The sequence below is a fragment of the Diadema antillarum genome, unplaced genomic scaffold (genome assembly GCF_040938485.1).
Source record: "Diadema antillarum isolate AM-2024a unplaced genomic scaffold, OU_Dant_1.0 seq00001259_RagTag, whole genome shotgun sequence".
NCBI classification, from domain to species: Eukaryota; Metazoa; Echinodermata; class Echinoidea; order Diadematoida; family Diadematidae; genus Diadema; species Diadema antillarum.
In genome coordinates this window covers 601,551-621,561 of record NW_027272042.1, presented here as the reverse complement: position 1 = coordinate 621,561, position 20,011 = coordinate 601,551, and the positions used below count along the sequence as shown (strand labels likewise).

General features: G+C 36.0%; 1 long non-coding RNA gene across 1 annotated transcript in view; it reads left to right on the top strand.

The window, feature by feature from the left end:
* Positions 1-1,461: 1,461 nt before the first annotated feature.
* LOC139745363 (uncharacterized) overlaps positions 1,462-20,011 on the top strand; it is a 33,496-nt gene continuing 14,946 nt past the window's right edge. The window contains exon 1 of the long non-coding RNA XR_011711888.1: positions 1,462-1,584. This is a non-coding gene — a long non-coding RNA (uncharacterized lncRNA). The remainder of the gene's footprint in view (positions 1,585-20,011) is intronic.

The following is a 20,011-nucleotide window of genomic DNA, read 5'->3' as shown; positions in this document are numbered from 1 at the left end:
TGTTCCTTCTCCTCCTCCTTCTCCTCTTTCTTCTCATCCGTTTCACCTTCTTCATCTTCTCAGTCTTCCCCATCCCTTTCTTCTCCTTTTTTTCATTCGTCCATCCTCTCCTTTCTGTGCATTTCGCCCATTTTCCTTTCCGTTTTTGCTTCCATGTGTTTTTCCCCTCGCTTCCCAACTCTTCTTGTCATTATCTCTATCTTTTCTTTCTTTCTTTTTTCTTCTGGTCCCCATGGAAGACCAGTGACTGCGTTAGTGTCGCTGAATATTGGTTTTTCCCGCCATTTTACTCTATCTCATTTATTACTACGTCTTTGGTATTATTGTTTAGGTTCTCTGTCTGTAAACTCATACCTTTCAATGATATTAATTTTTTCCCCTCACTGGGATATTTATTATTCTCTTTCATCTATACACATATTACAACATATTTCAAATAACATCATACTTTTTTCCGAATTCAATACAATATACATCAAGAGAAAAGGTGTCTAAAGAGACACCATTTTTTCTGAAACACTTGCAACTTATGATTATTTCTTGCAATGAATTTCTCTTTATCATGATATTCCCTTATACTATATTTACATAAATCAAAACGAGGTATTATTTTAATGTTGTTTTATTTGTATATGTTTGTAATATATATAATTGTATTCTGTAAACTCTGTATATTTGTAAAGTCATTTCATTTGTATGCTTTTTATGACGGGAAATAAAAACAAACAAACTTTCATCGGTGTTCTCATTCTTGTCATCAAATATCTATTCCTCTTTGCTCCTGCTTCCTCCTCACCAATCCTTTGTAGGGTTGCTTCAGCTATAGGTCTTTTTATTTCCTCAACGTCCAATTCCTGTTTGGAGACGTCACAGATCTGTAACCTTTGGAGTGACATCAAAATTAATGTATTCCTCAAAAAGCATATCTGTTTCTTTTTATTCTTTCTTATTTTCTGCTTTTCTCCTTCTCATCATTATACCATCATAACATTGTTCTTGTATCATAATGATCAAAACAACGACAATGATTTTGTTACTGTTTTAGTTCCTGAAACATTATCATCAGCATCAGCACAATCATCGTCGCTTGCAGTACTAAGTTTTGTATCTCCTTTTTATAATCTTTCCAATTAGAGGCTTTTACTGGGAAACGATTGTAAACTCTCCCTCGAAAAAGTTAATTGGCGTCTCTGTTCAAGAGCCCAAGAACGCGAAAGAAACACAACAACAACAGTTGCCACGGCGATATCGATGCATGCTCGGCTCTTGTTCGTAAAAATAATGACGTCAATCGGGAAATACCCAGACCCCCCTTCAGCGAAGCGAGCAAACCCAATCCGCCACTCCAAAACTTATGCTGTGACGTCACAGTAGTCCGTGCGCCAGTGAGAGGTACGTGAATTAGCGCAATCAACTTCCGCATACTACGCAAACTGTAGTAGCAGTTCGTCGTCGAAGGTGCTCGGGAAAACAGCCTGTCATAAAACGTTGCTGCTGTGCTGCTGAACGCCGGTCAGTTGTCCCTGAAAGTTGGTAGCTGACTCTCCTCTTCGCGATCTGGTATTCAGTGGTAATGATGTAATGGTAAGTATTGCATATTGACTCTTTGGTATATTTGTGTAATCGAGTTGTTCTGAACATCGATGTTTACCAGTGTTTATGAAGCACACTCACACGGAAAATAGAAGGTGGAAAAAGTTTTGCGCTGGTGTGGTGTCGGAACGTACCCCGTAGCTACGATGGGGTGTAGCACGGTGCCCGCCGCTGGCCCGGTGGAGTCTAACGAACAGTGGTGCCGTCTAACGAACAGTGCCTGTTGCGATTGGCAGGGGAAAGAAACTACCGGTATTCAGTTTAAACCATAAAACGCTTCGCTTTTATCAAGTCGTCAACATATAGCGCATAATCAATAAACGTCCGCCTTCCTCTTTTCTATTCCTTTCTATTTTTCATATGCCTGTTGGTGATGGGCTTATGTTGTTACAAGCTGCATAGTGCATCGATCCCATGCCCTGCATTGAATTTGTTCAAACTTTATTTCCTTCATTTGTTCATTAAAAAATGACATGCATTGCACTTGCAGTTTACTAGTATTCTTTTTGTTTGGTAGAAACCTGGCTGAAGCCTACACAGGTCTTTCTGTATAACTTTGCTTGTTTTATTCTGTTGCTCAGTACTTCAACAATGTGTGTGTGTGTGTGTGTGTTTGTTTTCATTTTTTTTTCTCTCAATTTGATCCTTTTGTAATTGAATGCACATGGAGGAAAATGTGTACAAGCTAGGTTAGTATGTGCATACAGTTCTGTCTAATTCATTCCGGCAATGAATCATAGCCATGTCTTATTTTACTCTGCAGGAAATAATGACCAGGATATAAATTGGTACATTTCAATTAAAGAAAAAAACAATGAAGATGAAAAACACAAAAGGAAGCAAAAAAAGGCTGTTATAAACCAGGTTGATATAGCAAAACAAGTCCCTTGGTTTTTAATGAGGAGCATTGTTTAATGCAAGCAGAAGTGCAATGATGCAGATTCACTTTTTTTTCATCAGTATGTCTTCTAAATCTTTTTCTAGCTAGTGTAATCTAGGAGTGGATCCAGGAATTCTGTAAAGGGGAGGAGCCTTTACAAAATTAAAAGGGGGCGCACATAACCCCCATTTTTCCTTTTTATTTCTCTTGTTTAACAAAAAATAGAGAGGGGGCGCGTGTCCGGTGCGCTCCCTCTGGATCCGCCAAGAGCTGTAATCAAACAAAGGCCAGGTTTTGAAATTAGCACCTAAAAAGCAGTGTTGCTCCTCACTTACTTCCCTTTCTGATATGGTTTCCCTTTAAAAACCTCTGTGCAATTAAAAAAAAAAAGTATGTGTGTGGGTGTAATGAAAGGTCGACTGCCCTTATTTAACACCAGACACTATGAGTGATTTATCAGATAAAAATGGTTATTGTCTTTTGTCAAATTCTAGAAATGTTTGTTATACTTGGATTTTGGAGAAAGAGCATTAAAAGTAAGGAGCAAACTTAAGAATGACTGGTATGTTGAGACTATTCTATCAATAATGTTATGTGAGACAAAATTTGAAGTAGACAACCACCATGTAGGCCTACAGTGGTATATTCTATTCAAATGACATTAGATACATGGTATAGCAAAAGCTTAGATTGCATAAGCAAAATCTTAGATTGCATATTATCAGCTTTTGACATATAAGCATAATTAGTTTCACTTTAAAAAAAAAAAATCTTTTTAGCCATTGCAATAGATATCATATTGAATATTACTCCCGCCACATATATAATCACAGATTTAGTGTGTCATTCATGTCTAATGACTGGCCAGAGTTTTGTTGGACATTGTTACTTTACAGACATAACTCAATTTTGACTTTGGTATTTTACAAGTTATATGGTAACTGGAAATCATTTTAGAAGAGAAATATGCGGGGTATATTTCTCTCTTAAAGAAAAAAAAATGAAACTCATCGAGTAGATATAACCACAGGTAATACAGAGAAAGAAAGATAAAAACATATTACTTCAGTGTAACATGCGCTATATAAGCAGAATGTATTATTATCATTATTATTATATGCTTGTATTTTTGGAAGTAAATTAGACTCTGGTGTGGTACATTGTATATCCAGCATGTATACTGCCTTCTTTGGTTGTACAGAGAGATAATCATTTGTCATAAGGCTTGGTTAAAATTTTCTGTCTTACTTTTTTAAAATCTATATATATTGTAATGTAATCTGAAAGGGGAAAAAAGATTTCAAAGGAGTTGTGGATGTATTTTTTTTAATAAACTAAATGTATGCTTTGAATGATTGATAAACTTAGCAGGTTTCCTGTAAGAAGATACTTTGCACCGCAGGTTTCCTGTAAACAGATACTTCAAGCAATTAAAAATGAATGCACATGTGCAGATACATACATTGTTGGCATACGCACACTACAAATGCACGTACATACAATCATATCAGGTTGGGTTCACATAAAACTCAATCATTTTGAAATATAAAAGACACTATACTATTATAATTATATACCTAATTAGATAATCATTTGAAGCGTTTGTTCACAAAAACCGATAAGTCCATATTTGCCAAATGGAGATATTTGCGATTAAGGGTCAAGAAAAATAAAGAGAATAATAAGAAAATGTTTGCTTCTTTTGACCATAACTTCAAAAATGTACCTTTATATGCAGTGATCAATATATCATTTAAAAGGTATTATTTTGTACTTTATGACAGAGACCGTACTTCAAAATCTTAAAAAATGGACTCATTGGTTCATGCGAACAAACTCTTCATTTGTACTTAGGTGTATCAGTACACATTTTGAAATGGAATCATATTGCACAAGAGGGTAAACATGAAATTGAAACTAGTCATGCTGTATCATAATGATACTAACAACAGGTACTGCTTTAAACGATTAGTTTAAAAATCAGCAAAATCACAAAATCAATTGGCTGTAGTGGAGTATAAACTGTTCAAATTGAAATTTATAAGTGAGTGTGCAAAGTATTCAGGGGTTTGATAATTGCACAGGGCAAATGGAATGCGAGATTACATGCTACATAATATAATTTATAGTGCTTCCAATCTGTGCTTATGTTTGATCAGAACTTTAAAAAAAAATCACCTTTCTTACCTTTCTTGGTTTCAATCAGAATTTGCACAACTTTTCTTTCTTATTCCTCGTATTCTAATTCTCACAAACTGATTTTATGGTGGACCTCCCCTTTAATCCTCTGCCTTCAAGCTACAATACTTTTCCATCTATAGATCTAATATACAGTACACCCACCTCCCCATATTGACAATCCTTGTATAACACCTCGTAAACCCCCATGTGCCAAATTATTCTGAGACTGCAATGCATGAGGGCTTTTGGAAAACATCCCTTGCTTTTCCAAGTCATGTAACTTTGTTTTTTTCTTATAGAAGTATTAACATGCCAGAAATACAGTCAGTAAAATTGTGGTGAACATTACAAGCTTTCCTGTGATGTATATTTTGTGACAAAGGTGTGACATTTTTCAGTTGCAAATGGCCAGCATTCAAAACATAACCTAAACAGACTGCACAATGAATTTTTAATTATGTTGTGCCACATAGCCATTCACTGCAGAACAGACCTGTCTCTGTAAAACAGGTATAACTTATTGAACTTTAAGTCACAACTTTGACAGAAACTCAAAATTTACTATCAAGAGAGAGAAAAAAATCTAGCTAAATGTTTCCAAAGTTTTGAATAAATGTGTGTCTTGTCAGTGCTGGATATTGGGATGGCTATATCAGTTTGTGATATCACAGTAGTCTAAGCAGGGAGGTCTCCCTGGTCTAAGTGATTTAAAAAAAAATATATCAAGAGATTTCTACAAAGCTGTATTTAAATGAAAGTACATACTTCCTTGACTCGTTGCTGGTATTGTCCCTTCTAAGGGTATTATCATTCCTCCTACTTTCTGACATAGAGGTTTAGTAATGTGCTCTTTCATTATTCTATAGAAAAATAAAGATATGTGGAATTCTCTGTGTATAATCTCAATACTAATGCCCTACTTTGACATCACAAGTTCGTAGTCTTTTCAGCCAACAGTAGCAACAGATTTATCTAAAACCCCAAAATTGCAAAATGCAAAACTTTTGAGCGGATTGTCCTGTTTCCCCCAAACTTCACTGATTACAAATATTGCTGCATTGTGTAAATCCATGCATACATTAGGGAGTAAACATGGTTACAATGCTGTTACCATAGTTTAAAGGGATGATATAGTGTTGACTCAGTTTTTCTAACTTTTTTGTGAGATACTTACAGAAATCACTTTTTATAATGTTAGAGAGCATACAATTCTAAGAGGAATTCAAAGTTTATTTGATGAAGATCGGTTTTGAAATGGCTGAGACATATCTAGAAACAGAGTAAAACAAAGCGATCCTAATAAAAGGTGGATCTCATCTTTTATTAGGATCGTTTTGCTTTGGATATCTCAGCCAGTTCAAAGCCAATTTTCATCAAATAAATGTTGCATTTCTCTCGGCATTTTAATGCTCTTTCATATTTCATAAGAGGTTTTTCATTACCACCAAAAATAGTAATTAAAAAATGTTGGAAACCCCAAGCCCCATCTAAACCAAAACTGACCTTCCTCCAGTCTCAGTGTCATTTCACAATTATGGAGTGTGAGGAAGTAGAAAACCAACATATTTCTAAACTGGTATGTATTAAAGGGATGGTACAGTTTTGGTTGAGATGGGGCTTCAGGTTTCCACCATTTTTTCATTGATGACTTTTTGAGATAATGAGAAACCTCTTATGAAGTATGAAATATTATATAATTCTTAGAGGAATTCAAAGTTCATTTGATAAAACTTGGTTTTGAAATGGCTGAGATATCGAAAACAAAGTGATCCTTATAAATGGTGGGACCCACTTTTTATTAGGATCACTTGGTTTTACTTTGTTTTTGGATATCTTGGCCATTTCAAATCGATTTTCCTCAATAAACTTTGAATTCCTCTTAGAATTGTGTGTTCTTGAACGTTTAATAAAGTGGTTTTTAAGCATCTCGCTAAAAGTTAAAAGCTGAATCCTCACCTCAACCAATATGTACCATCCTTTTAACCCTTTTTGGACCATCATTGTATCATGTTATTGTGAGTATAATTGTAATCATGTGGCCCTTGAGACTGAAGGGATTATTAAGGAATTTGAATGTTGCACTGAGCTTGAAGTTCATAAAGAAGTTTACTTGCCCCACCACTCCTTTTTCACACCTGTATAGCACATATCAAATGGAATGCTGAAGTTTATAACATCAATGTACAGGTTGTGGAGGAATGAATCGTGGAATAATTGAAGGTTAATGTGTACCGGATTAAAGGCACTGTTTACCATTTGGAGTAGTGATCTAAAACATTTCCGAGTTATCACATTTGATGCATCATGCGCAGGTCAGCTGTATTACAAGAAATAGCCTAAGAAATAAATACACCATTAAAAAACTTGAAATAAAGCCTAGAATATAATGATACATCACTGTTTTTCTCAATGAATTATAATTGTTGACAGTTTATTCAAGAAACACTTTTATTATCACTGTTGTTCACGTTTTGTATATTTAACAATATACTTAACATTGATTATACTTATTAGCATTTTTACACTTAGTGTTTCTATCCCTAACCAACAGTTTAGAACTACTTTTGAAGCACTAATTCAAAGCTGGGTTTTTGTTTTATCTGCAAATGGTAAATAGTGTCTTGAAAGGTTTGGAAGGATGCTTATCAGTGCCCTCTCAAGGTATGCCATTTCTATTCAAATTTGTCCTTGTTACATTGGCAGAGATTAACAAGTAAGTTTTGTTCTGATAACTAATCAAGCCATTAAGCCTGGGTACATAACAGGATCGTTATTCCCTAGTGTTGCCCCTGTAAGTGTAACTACTATCTATTGACATTGTTTTGGCAATACTGATTAAGATAACATTAGAAAGAAGGAGATTACATGGAACCATGACATAGATATATCCCTATGTTATAACATGAAGGCAAAAGGAAGAGGCATTGATCCATACAGTGAGTTTCAAAATGACCGTGTAATAAAAGCAAACATGAAATCAAATCACCAGGGCTGTACATGTAATACATCTTAAAGGGATGATACAGTATTGGTGGAGATGAGAATTGGGCTTTTAACTTTTTGCAAGATACCAAGAAAACACTTATGATATACTACAGAGCATACCATTTTAAGATGAATTGAAAGTTTATTTGATGAAAATCGGGTTTGGAATGACTGAAACATCCAAAAACAAAGAAAAGCAAAGCAATCGTTATAAGGTGTGGGTCCCACACTTTATTGGAATCGCTCTTTCTTGGATATCTCAGCCATTTCAAAACCAATTTTCATCAAATAAACATTGAATTTTTCATAGAATTACATGCTCTTTCATATTTCATAAGAGGTTTCTCATTATCTCGCCAAAAAATGTTAGAAACCTGAATTTAGGTCTCAACGAAAACTGTACGACCCCTTTAAGTTAGCTATGGTGAATATTACAACTACAGCAGATCAGGAGAGTTTATTGAGAGATAAAACAAATGATAAAATGCAGTGTGGATTGTTTTTGCAATATTATTTCCTGCAGCTGCAACCACTAAGGAAAATGCCAAGTAGGGCGCATGAAACATTGGGAAGCTCATTGTGTGCTTACCTATATTCCAATATACCTTCATGCACAAAGAGTGCTGGAGGCGTAACATCCAAGTGTTTTATATGAATGTTTATCTGTCCCGTCTGTCTGTCTCTATGTATCTCTTTCTCTCTCTCTCTCTCTTCATAATAATCATTTGATCAGATGTTATGTTACTGTACACATATTTTTTCGTATTTTATATAGATGAACTGCACATGGATTAATTATTAATTATTTTTTGTTGATTTTCTCAGTGATCCTGGTATCATTATTGAAACAAGGGGAGTAGTTACCAGCTGTATTTGGTTTTGATTTTCAGCCAATTTTCAGCTTTTTGTGCACTTCCTCTGCACAGGTCAGAGGTGAAACAAAAATCACCTCCCTGCTCTGTACAAGTGACTTTTTGTGATTTTAGCTTTTCCATACATCCTATTTTTTCTCTGTGGTTGCTCAAACCTCTACATCAACGCAGGTGAACTGCAGGTCCACAGCTGCAGTTGTTTTTAAAGAGATGCATGTTCCATTACTATAATATCAAACAAAGAAATGAAGAGTTTGTTTGCAAAAACCGATAAGTCCATATTTGCCAAATGGAGATATTTGCGATTAAAGGTCAAGAAAAATAAAGAGAATAATGAGACAAATTTTGTTTCTTTTGACTGGTGATACATAACTTCAAAAATATACCTTTATATGTAGTGACCAATATATCATCTAAAAGGTATTATTTTGTACCTTATGATAGGGACCATACTTCAAAATCTTCAAAATGGACTTGTCGGTTTTTGCAAACAAACTCTTAAAATATACAATGGGAAATTCCACAAGAATGCAGATGTGAAGAAGTAGGAAAATCATTACTTTTTTTGGGGGGGTGGGGGTGGGTGGGGGGGGGGAGTAGGTAAGATGGGGGTTGTTTTGAGTTGGAGCAGGGAGGTGGAAGAAAACTCTTCCACCTCCCTGGTTGGAGAGTGCTAATTGGTCACCAGCAGTGATTCTTAGCAGCATGCTTTGATTTCAAGGAATGAGGGAAAGTCGAGGATGATGAATCGCTGGTGAAATCACCATGAATGAATGTCAAGATTCCTATTTGAGATTCCTGTCAGTCATTTCCCTGCCGGATATTATAGAGCCGGAAAAAGCAACATCTTTTTAAAACAACTGCTGTAGACATAGACCTGTATACGCTGTTTTTTGAAATATTTTGATTGAGTCGGGTTACATTAGTTATAGCACACCAACAACTGTGTAATGTCAAATGATAAGATCAAGACTTGGTGTGCAGTCCCTCTTTATCTTTTTGTTAAAACAAAAGAAATGAAAAGAAAAAAATGCGTCTTTACAAGCCCCTTTACAAAACTAAAGGGGGTCACACGTGCCCCCCTTTAGTTTTGTAAAGGCGCTTTCCCCTTTAATTTTGTGAAAGTGCCCCCTTTAATTTTGTAAAGGCGCCCCCCCCCCCCCCCCCCCCCCCCCCTTACGGAATTCCTGGATCTGTCCCAAGTGTGTATGCTACATTTCTTGATGCCTGAGTCGGGTTACATATGTTCTGGTATTGACATAACAAGATGTCCCATGGAAAATAATATCTGGGACTTTGAGTGCAGTGTTACCAACCTTAATCAAGTTTCAATCAATAAGCAACCTCCACTGAGTAACATCAGACAAACATATTGAAAGAAATAAAAAAAAAAATCAGGCATGAATGGCGGAAGATATGGAATATTAACATGCCATATTTTTTCAGAGAATTATGATATTGATCACAGATAAAATAGAAGAAAATTAGAAGAACTGAGTGATGAAGTCATCAGCCAAAGCTTCCACCACCAGTCTTTGCAAGAATGTTATGTTTGGGTTGATGATTTAGGTTGATGATTTAGCAACAAAAATCCCCTTTACCACCTAATTAAAAGTCATCAGCACTGGCTTCTTTTCATTGCAATATTTTGATCAGGAAGTGCCAGCAATGTTTATTCCTGTTGGTGGATCATGTGAAAGATGTTTGCAGAATTTAGTGATAATTCACATAAACTCTTAGAAATGATGTCACCACCTCCTCCACTTTGTTTGTCCTCGCTCCTAACATCAAGCTTTCTTTGAAACATACAAAATTACAATTTTCTGTGTGTAAGGTCCAATCTTGATAAAACTATGTAGGCCCTCCTATTTTGTCCATGTAATCTTACACTACTGAAGCCAAATTGAATATTTCTTGGAATTGCACATTAAGTATGTCATATTGTGTGATGTAATCCTACATGTACTCCATTTCCTTATGTGCTGACTAATATTTGAAGAGTTTGTTTGCAAAAACCGATAAGTCCATTTTTGAAGATTTTGAAGTACGGTCTCTGTCATAAAGTACAAAATAATACCTTTCAAATGATATATTGGTCATTACAAAAAAGGTATATTTTTGAAGTTATGGTCAAAAGAAGCAAAAATTTTCTAATTATTCTCTTTATTTTTCTTGACCTTTAATCGCAAATATCTCCATTTGACAAATATGGACTTATCGGTTTTTGCAAACAAACTCTTCATATGTAGAAATTTCACAAATTCTGCCAGAGTCTGACAGTCATATCAATGAAGCATTGTGTGTAAAACAGACCATTATTTTCTCATGCTCTAAACCCTGTATGGCATACTGTATCATATTTACACAAGCATTGTCAAAGAGATGACTGATGAATATGCGTTTCTTTTTTCATTTTATTTTGTTTTTCATGTTGTATTTTTTATGCCTCCGCCATGAAGTGTTGCCGGAGGCATTATGTTTTCGGGTTGTCTGTCCGTCCCGGCTGTCCGTCCTCCCGTCCGTCCTTCTGTCCGTAATCAATTTTTGTGGACAGCGTAAATACGGTGTGAGGTATCCTAATGAAACTTGGCGTGTGTATGTATTAGCGGGCTAAGTTGTGCCTATCAACTTTTGGGTGCACATAATTAAGGTCAAAGGTCAAAAGGTCAAGGTCAAATGCTCAAAATCTCACTCTTTCCTCCACATCTATGGAATGCCTGAAGGTATTTTCTTGAAACTTTAGTGTATGCATGTATTACCCAATTAAGATTCTCTTGGAAGTTTCTTGCCAAAAGGTCAAGTGAAGTGCTAAATTTGAGTTCTTCCTTAAACTTACAAAAGGATCAAAAGTCAGGTAAAAATCCTCAAATCCCCAAATACCTGCACTCTTAGACAGTATAGCCATTCATCCAATTAAACCTAGCTCAAGGAAAGTGAACATTCAACACATTTGTGACAAACCTGTCATTTTAATATTTTGCCAATCATGTCAAACTGTCATCACACATTGTCAAGACATTGTACTATAGACCTATCAAGAGAACCATGCATGATGGCGGAGGCATACCAGTAGCCATAGCGACATTTCTAGTTTTGACTGACTCCTGCTCTGTTTCCATGGTGCAATAATGTTTAGACTTGTTGCAAAGTTTGAGACTTGTGAAAATACGGTGTAAGGATGATTTTCATAATGAGTTGATATATCCTGTTGTTGAAAGACTATTTTTGTTGTGATTCTGGTGCCAATTATTCAATGAAGTAAAGAAGAAAAAAAATGAAAGGGACATAATTCACCAGGGGTTGAGAGTAAATGAATGTTGCTTTGAAAAAAAGAAAAAGAAATCAAAATTTTCTTTTTTTCTGGTTGGAGGGCATGTTTTAATCTTAGATAGTGGATCTTGATTAATCTGTGATAATTTAGCTTCATAATTCATGTAGCTTAGTTCAGGGTAATTCGGTCATAGTAGCACATGAAGGTTAAAAAGAGAGCTCAGTCAACAACAAGGCAATTTGAAGCTGCTTGAGTAGGAGGTCTTTATGACAGCAATTTGTCTAGTTCCTGGAGATAGTGGCTGACATGTCCCTTTCGGGGAACACTTGTCAAAAGCTCTAATCTATCACAACTTGTGACTCATCACTTTGCATTCATACTAATTTGAATGATTTAATTATCTTTTGGTGTCTGTTTTGTTTTGTTTTGTTTTGTTTTGTTTTGTTTTGTTTTTTTTTGGGGGGAGGGTGTATTGCAACTTTCAGAAGATCTCAAAATTTAAGTACCAATACAAATTTTATGTCATTCACAGGAACCGGCAAGCCTTTTTCATGTCTGCGTTTTTTGTATCCTCGAGGGGATAAGCTTTGCTCCAAATAATCACTTGAAATTAAAGGAATAGTACAGTATTGGTGGAGATGAGAATTGGGCTTTAAGCTTTTTTCGAGATACCAAGAAAACACTTATGATATAGTACAGAGCACACCATTTTAAGTGGAATTCAAAGTTTATTTGATGAAAATCGGGTTTGGAATGACTGAAACATCCAGAAACAAAGTAAAATAAAGCGATTGTAATAAAGTATGGGTCCCACACTTTATTAGAATCGCTCTTTTTTGGATATCTCAACCATTTCAAAACCAATTTTCATCAAAGAAGCGTTGAATTCCTCATAGCATTACATGCTCTTTCATATTTCATAAGAGGTTCCTCATTATCTCACCAAAAAATGTTAGAAACCTGAAATTAGGTCTCAACCAAAACTATACGTTCCCTTTAAAGTGTATTGTTATGTTATATGTTACGGATACCTGTAGTTCAAATATTAGCTTATCTCCCACTCGTCAACCTACTTGTACATTGTTTGCATTTCGTGACAAATATGAATCCATAACAGAGGCAACATTCAGTCTTGGGAGTGCCTTCACAGGGCTGTTAAAGGGATGATATGGTTTTAGCTGAGATTGGGTTTCAGATTGTTCATTTTGTGAGATAATGAGAAACTGCTTATATGAAATTTGAAAGAACATTCAATGCTCAAAGGAAATCAAAGTTGACTTGATGAAAATTGGTTTTGAAATGGCTGAGATATCCAAAAACAAAGTGGTTGGGGCCCAACTTTTATTAGGACTAATTTGTTTTTGGATATCTCAGCCATTTCAAAACCAATTTTCATCAAGTACATTCTGATTTCCTCTTAGAATTGTACATGTTCTTTCATATTTCATCATTGGTGGTTTATCATCACCTTACAAAAAGTTGAAAACCTAAAGCCCCAATCTTGACCAAAACTATGCCCATCCCTTTTAACTCTTAATGGTTTATCTTTGGTAAACATGAAAAGGGGAAATCTGCCTGGCAGGGTATCCTTCTTAATAGGAGATTGATTGATTTACAGCTTTGCTCAGCAGGTGCTTAGCTGGGTCAAATTGATGGCAGGCATTATTTTAGAAGAGGTAACTGTATGGTTGATCTGTCCTAAGTGCTCTCTGTGATAGCCAAAAGTGGTCCTTAGAGAGCTATCCTCAATACCATGATTGATCACTCGCAATTCAAAACATGATATTGCTTATAGTCAAGGGGGGCAAGTTTATGAAGTTTGTCAACTGATATGAGGATTGAGGAAATTAGAGTTTTAGGGAAGTTTATTAGAGAGACAGGTACAGTCAAGAGGCGTTCTAAGACAAGCACTCTGTGGGGCTGACAAGTAAGACTACCATGTCATTGTAATCTCCGCTGCATGCTGAAGAGTCCAAAGTTGAAGAGGGTGTTGATTAACCCCCCTTATGATCCTTGGCAGAGGCAATCTTTTCCTCCGGAAAACAGGTGTCATCTCGTATGGCAAAACCTGGGACATTTTCTTGCAGGTAATGATCATCTGTGAAAGTTGCCACTCTGAATTTATCTGTGTTCGTATATTGTATAATCAATGGAGAAGTACATATTGTATTACATTACAAGGACTTGATGGGATTCCTGAAACCTGCACAAAATAAGAAAGAAATTTTGAACCAAAAACACATATTTTATTGTAGTTTTTGTTGTATATGAGAGCTAGACATTGAAACTTTCAGATTACTTGTTGAAGGTGTTAGTTAAGTGATGAAGTTCGAAGGGTTTTTTTTTCTTTGAACAGAAAATGAGGCAGAATTAAATGAAGCATTTCACACTTACCATTGGTATATATGGCAGGCATGCTTTACTTCCAAATGAAAGTTTGTTTGTTTGTTTGTTTGTTTATTTTAATACATGAATGGAAATAGTGAAGAGGTTTGAGAAATGGTAACCCTCACCCTCTTTAGATAATTACCCTACAACTGTAGAAACATACACTAGTCCTCATTTCACTTTAAGTATAATCATCCCATCACATTTTCCTTATTGCTCTCAATGCTTTCTGGATTAAAAATGCTTTATTTGATAAATGTTTAGACTTTTTCAGAACATTTTCTCTAATCTTTCTGCATTTGTCGATCTTTTGCAATCTCTAAATCCAAGTTGAGGGTACTCCTGCAATTGCAGCAGGGAATAATCATTTGTTCTCTATATATACACACACATTTTGGTTTAGAGGTTAAAGGCATAATTTACCATTTGTAGATAAAACAAAAACCCAGCATTAGTGCTTTAGAATAGTTCTAAAATGAGAGTTAGGAATAGAAACAACCACTGTAAAAATTTGAATCCGTATAATCGATGTTAAGTATTGTTAAATGCACAAAATGTGAAAAATAGGGACATAATTCAAATGTTTCCAGACTAAACCCTCAACAGTTATGGTTTATTGAGAAAAACACTGACATCTCTTATATTTTAAGCTTTATTGCAGACATTTTATATGGTAGGATGTTTTGTGATACAACAGGCCTACACATATGCATCAAATGTGATATCTTGAAAATTTTTTAAATCACTGCTCCCAAAGGTAAACAAGAGCTTTAATATGTGGTCCCTCAAATAACCAGCTCAAATTGTCTGTTGAGAATGAGAAGGGCTTTAAGTCTTCTCGAACACTATGGGTTTTGTGGTCACTTAACGCCCTTATCATTCTCAACCGACGAAATGTAGAGTCTCCTTGATTTATGTGTGAGTCCGAGTGTCATTAGTGAAACACCTACAGGATAAATCTTCACTGTAGCTGCATTCACACACAGGAGTTATTGGGTTTGGCATCATGATGCGAAAAGCAAATTATTTATCTACTTTGCACATCGCGCTTGATTACAGTCAAAATTAACCCTGGTTGATTCTGACTGGCATCAGAATAGCAAATGTTAAATGCATAGGAAAAGCAAACTTGTAGATCAAATGTTTAATGCTGAACATACACCTGTGTTCACAATGCCAAAAAAAAAGGAAGAAGAAGAAGAAGAGGAATGAAATCACTGAGCTGCAAATGATGTACGGTATTTGAATCTCTAGACTTTGCATTCATACTTGAATGCCAATAGCAATCACTGGGGTGTGACCCAGGGCCGCGCCCAGCTTTGTGGACATGAGTTGCATTATGGGATTCCAAACTTGATGGTTTCTTCCTGTGCCGTTCAAACACACTGCACACTCGACTGATTTTTGCAATGCAATGAGAGGGCATGTGTTTGTGTGTGTGTCCGCACACAAAAATTGACAATTTTCACATCATATTGCAAAAATTGAATCATTGATTTTCAAAAGTTGTTAATTTCACAAATGTGTGTTAACAGTGGCATATGGGGGGGGGGGGGCACCCCCTTTTATTTATTTTTTTGTTGAAATGAATAAAAGAAAAAGAAAAAATGAAAGAATGCCCCCTTTATTTTTTCCTATTACGTGCCCCCCCCCCCCCTTTCCAGAATTCCTGGATCTGTCCCTGGTAAGCTGGTCTTCTTTGTGGAGAGTATGGATGAAAATGAAGCGAAGGGGTTGAAGGACCATTCCAGATAATTTTCAGAATTTCACATCATGTAGTACTAATTGACAGCTCCATATATAGATTTGTGGAATTTATTGTGGTCTTTGAGTAGAGAAACCTATACTCTGAAAAATCTTAAACAGATTACGCTGAACAGTGTTGATGACATAGGAGCCTCACATATTTCAGAAATGTAGTGGTGTAATTCCGTTACAATACCCCTTGCTTAAAGGGAAGGTACAGTATTGGTGAAGATGAGAATTGGGCTTTTAACTTTTTGCGAGATACCAAGAAAACACTTATGATATAGTACAGAGCATACCATTCTAACAGGAATTCAAAGTTTATTTGATGAAAATCGGGTTTGGAATGACTGAAACATGCAAAAACAAAGTAAAACAAAACGATCGTAATAAAGTGTGGGTCCCACACTTTATTAGAATTGCTCTTTTTGGATATCTCAGCCATTTCAAAACCAATTTTCATCAAATAAACGTTGAATTCCTCATAGAATTACTTGCTCTTTCATATTTCATAGGAGGTTTCTCATTATCTCACCAAAAAATGTTAGAAACCTGAAATTAGGTCTCAACCAAAACTATTATATACATCCCTTTAACAAGTTCACCTGTGTGAAATCTATGCATGCCTTCTTCTTTTGTTCAACTTCCTTTTGCCCCAGCTCATGCATCCTTATGGTGAGGCTGCCATGTCATCATCCTTGTTCATTGCCATATGTTATAAATTTTGAAAACATTCTTATTCCTCACTCCAATCACTATAAAGTCTGAAACCCGTACTCAGTTTAACTGATTTATAGTTGTTCAAATGTTAAAGGGACTGTACAGTGCTGGTTGAGGTAGGGATTCACGTTTTGAACATTCCTAAGTGAGATAATGAAAAGCCTCTTATGAAATATGAAAGAGCATGTAATTTTAAGAAGGATTCAATGTTTATTTGATGAAAATTGGTTTTCAAATGGCTGAAATATCAAAAAAAGTGCTAATAATAAAAGGCGACATGCCACAACTTTATTAGGATCTCTTTGTTTCATCTTGTTTTTGGATATCTCCGCCATTTCAAAACCGATTTTCATCGACTAAACTTTTGATACCCCTTAGAACTGCATGCTCTTTGACATCTCATAGAGTGGTTTCTGAATATCTCGCAAAACGTTAAAAGCTAAATCCTCACCTCGACCAGAACTGCACACACCCTTTAAAGGGACTGTACAGTACTGGTTGAGGTAGGGATTCATGTTTTGAACATTCCTAAGTGAGATAATGAAAAGCCTCTTATGAAATATGAAAGAGCATGTAATTTTAAGAAGGATTCAACGTTTATTTGATGAAAATTGGTTTTCAAATGGCTGAGATATCCAAAAAAGTGCTAATAATAAAAGGCGACATGCCCCAACTTTATTAGTATCTCTTTGTTTCACTTTGTTTTTGGATATCTCAGCCATTTCAAAACCGATTTTCATCGAATAAACTTTTAATACCCCTTGGAACTGCATGCTCTTTGACATATCATAGAGTGGTTTCTGAATATCTCGCAAAACGTTAAAAGCTAAATCCTCACCTCGACCAGAACTGCACACACCTGAAAATCATCAGGAGGTCTCCTTTAATTAACTACCCACACACTCCTGGTAGCTTTCCACTGGCAGGAACTTTCATCAGCTGACCTCACGTAGGACAATCTTATCTCCTTTTCTCTGACATCAAACAACCAGAAACGGTTGTCGGTCACTATTGTACCTACTTGCCTAGAAACTGTAGGTGGAATCATTTCCTTGCTTTCCTGTTGTACACTACTGTATCATCACTGACACATTTTTGGGTTTATCTTTGAAATCAAAGCCCCACGGGAAAAAAAAATATCCCTCCAAAATGTAATGCGTCACTGCAATTCTAAATGAAAGTCACAGAGCAGGATCTAATCAACATCAATTAAAGGTAACCCAAACCCAAAGATGAAAATTACACATTCCATCAACTTGAATTGATACTGACACTGCTTTCTAAAAGTGGTTAGTCAAGTGTTCTTTCATCATGCTAGAAAGGGAATTTTTGAGGAATTCCCTGTATATTTTCTTTTTTATTATTGTTGTCCACACATACATCATAATCTCCAGTAGTCTACTCATCCAGTGGTTCCAACACCCAAACTTTAACAATTTGTAACATCTGCATCGATTGCCCGATTTGAATTTCCTCAAACTTTCACTGATATGTTCTACTAATGGTTGCTGCTTTCACTCAGCCCACATTGCTCTTTAGGTTTGGATTCCCTTTAATTTTAACTGATTACCAGGAAGAGTCAGCTAGGATGTGCGGGACATATCCCTGAGATTACGGTAATGGTCACTGCAATTCTAAATGATGGTCAAGGAGCAGGATCTAATCGAAATCAATTAATCTCCCCCTTCATGTCACTACTGGAATTCTATTTGGCATTCTGCATACTGTCATCTCATGAGTCAAATCAGTTTTTTGTCACTTTATTCGTCCTGCCCTGAGACTCCAGTCGCAAGCATCTTTTAAAGGAATGGTATAGTATCGGTTGAGGCGAGGAGTAATTGTGCTTTTAATGTTTTATGAGATATCTAGAAAAAAAAAACCCTACTTTATAAAATGTTAAAGATTGTACAATTCTAAGGGGAATTGAAAATTTATTTGATATTTGATAAAAATCAGTTTTGAAATGGCTGAAATATCCAAAAACAATGTAACACAAAGAGTTAACCTATCAAAAGTTATGGCCTGTCACATTTTATTAGGATCACTTTTTGGATATCTCAGCCATTTCATGACCAGTTTTCATCAAATAAACTGTGAATTCCTCTACGAATTACACATGTTCTTTCATATTTCATCTCATAAACACACTCACCAAAACTGTTGGAAACCTGCAGGCCATCTAAACCAAAACTGTACCATCCCTTTAAATGGGAGATCCTCCTGCCCTGGACCCCCTTAAAGCAAACTGGAGACTCTATGATGGCATGCCAATATTCAAGCAGTCCGTAATCTCTTGAAGCCAGGGTCAAGGATCTTTTGCAACAATGAAAATTAGATTCATTTGATTAGCTGGTACATTGTAGAGGCAGTTATTAATAAGACTTTTCCTCAGAATGATAAAACTGGAAACATCATCATAGTGAAGAGGGAATAGATTTAGGCCTATTGCTTTTCAGTGAATCTATTTAGACCCCGAAAAATGTTTACCATTCTCTGTACAAAAAGAGAGTGTAGTCTGAAACGACACAGGGTTAGTTTTCTATTTCTTAACCCATTGAGGACGGGCTGATTTTGCTGCAACACACATTTCCCGTAGACACTTGCCCAAGTATACTCAGGAATCGTCCTGCACAAGTCACAAACAAGACCAAACAAAACGAAACAAAACAAAACAAAACAAAACAAAACAAAACAAAAATACTCTGAGATGTATTACATTTAGATTTCACACACAATCTTTGGCGATATTATTCTTCAAAAATGAAACATTTATATAAAGTTTGCAAAAGGGATGTGACCGTGGAGGCTCCTGCAAGATGTAGGATTATAAATGCCGATGCTGTCAGGGAGATGGTTTCGTCTCACCTCCCTGACGCTATCTCCGTTAGTTTTGAACTTACATGACAAATCTTAAGCTCAGCAGGAGGAAGATATGTTGTAAGTGGGAGAATTGGACACCAACTAGAGCATGAGAAGTTTAAATTTGAATGGGAGCTTTTGCAAAAGTGGAAAAGTGACCTCAAAGGAAGACAGTTGGAGTATCTTAATGTCCATCTCCTTATGTCTGAAGGCCAATCAATTTGTTTTCTAAGTTTCTCCGGAATGCTGTTAAGTAATGCGCTACTAGAGCACTGGGGTTTGGATGAAACAAAGAAAATCGGACTTCCTTTATGAGGTACAAACATGATGCAATGATGGAAAACATTTCTCAAGGTCCATGTAATCATAGGGCTTCCAGAGCAAGAGGAACTGGAATTCTTACGTAACTGTTTCCTGAAAAGGTGCCAGGCTTTAAGGAAATTAACAGTCAGCACTCTTTATGAATTGCCATCTCTGTAATGAGGTTTCCAGTTCAGCGAATCCAATTCCGGGGTC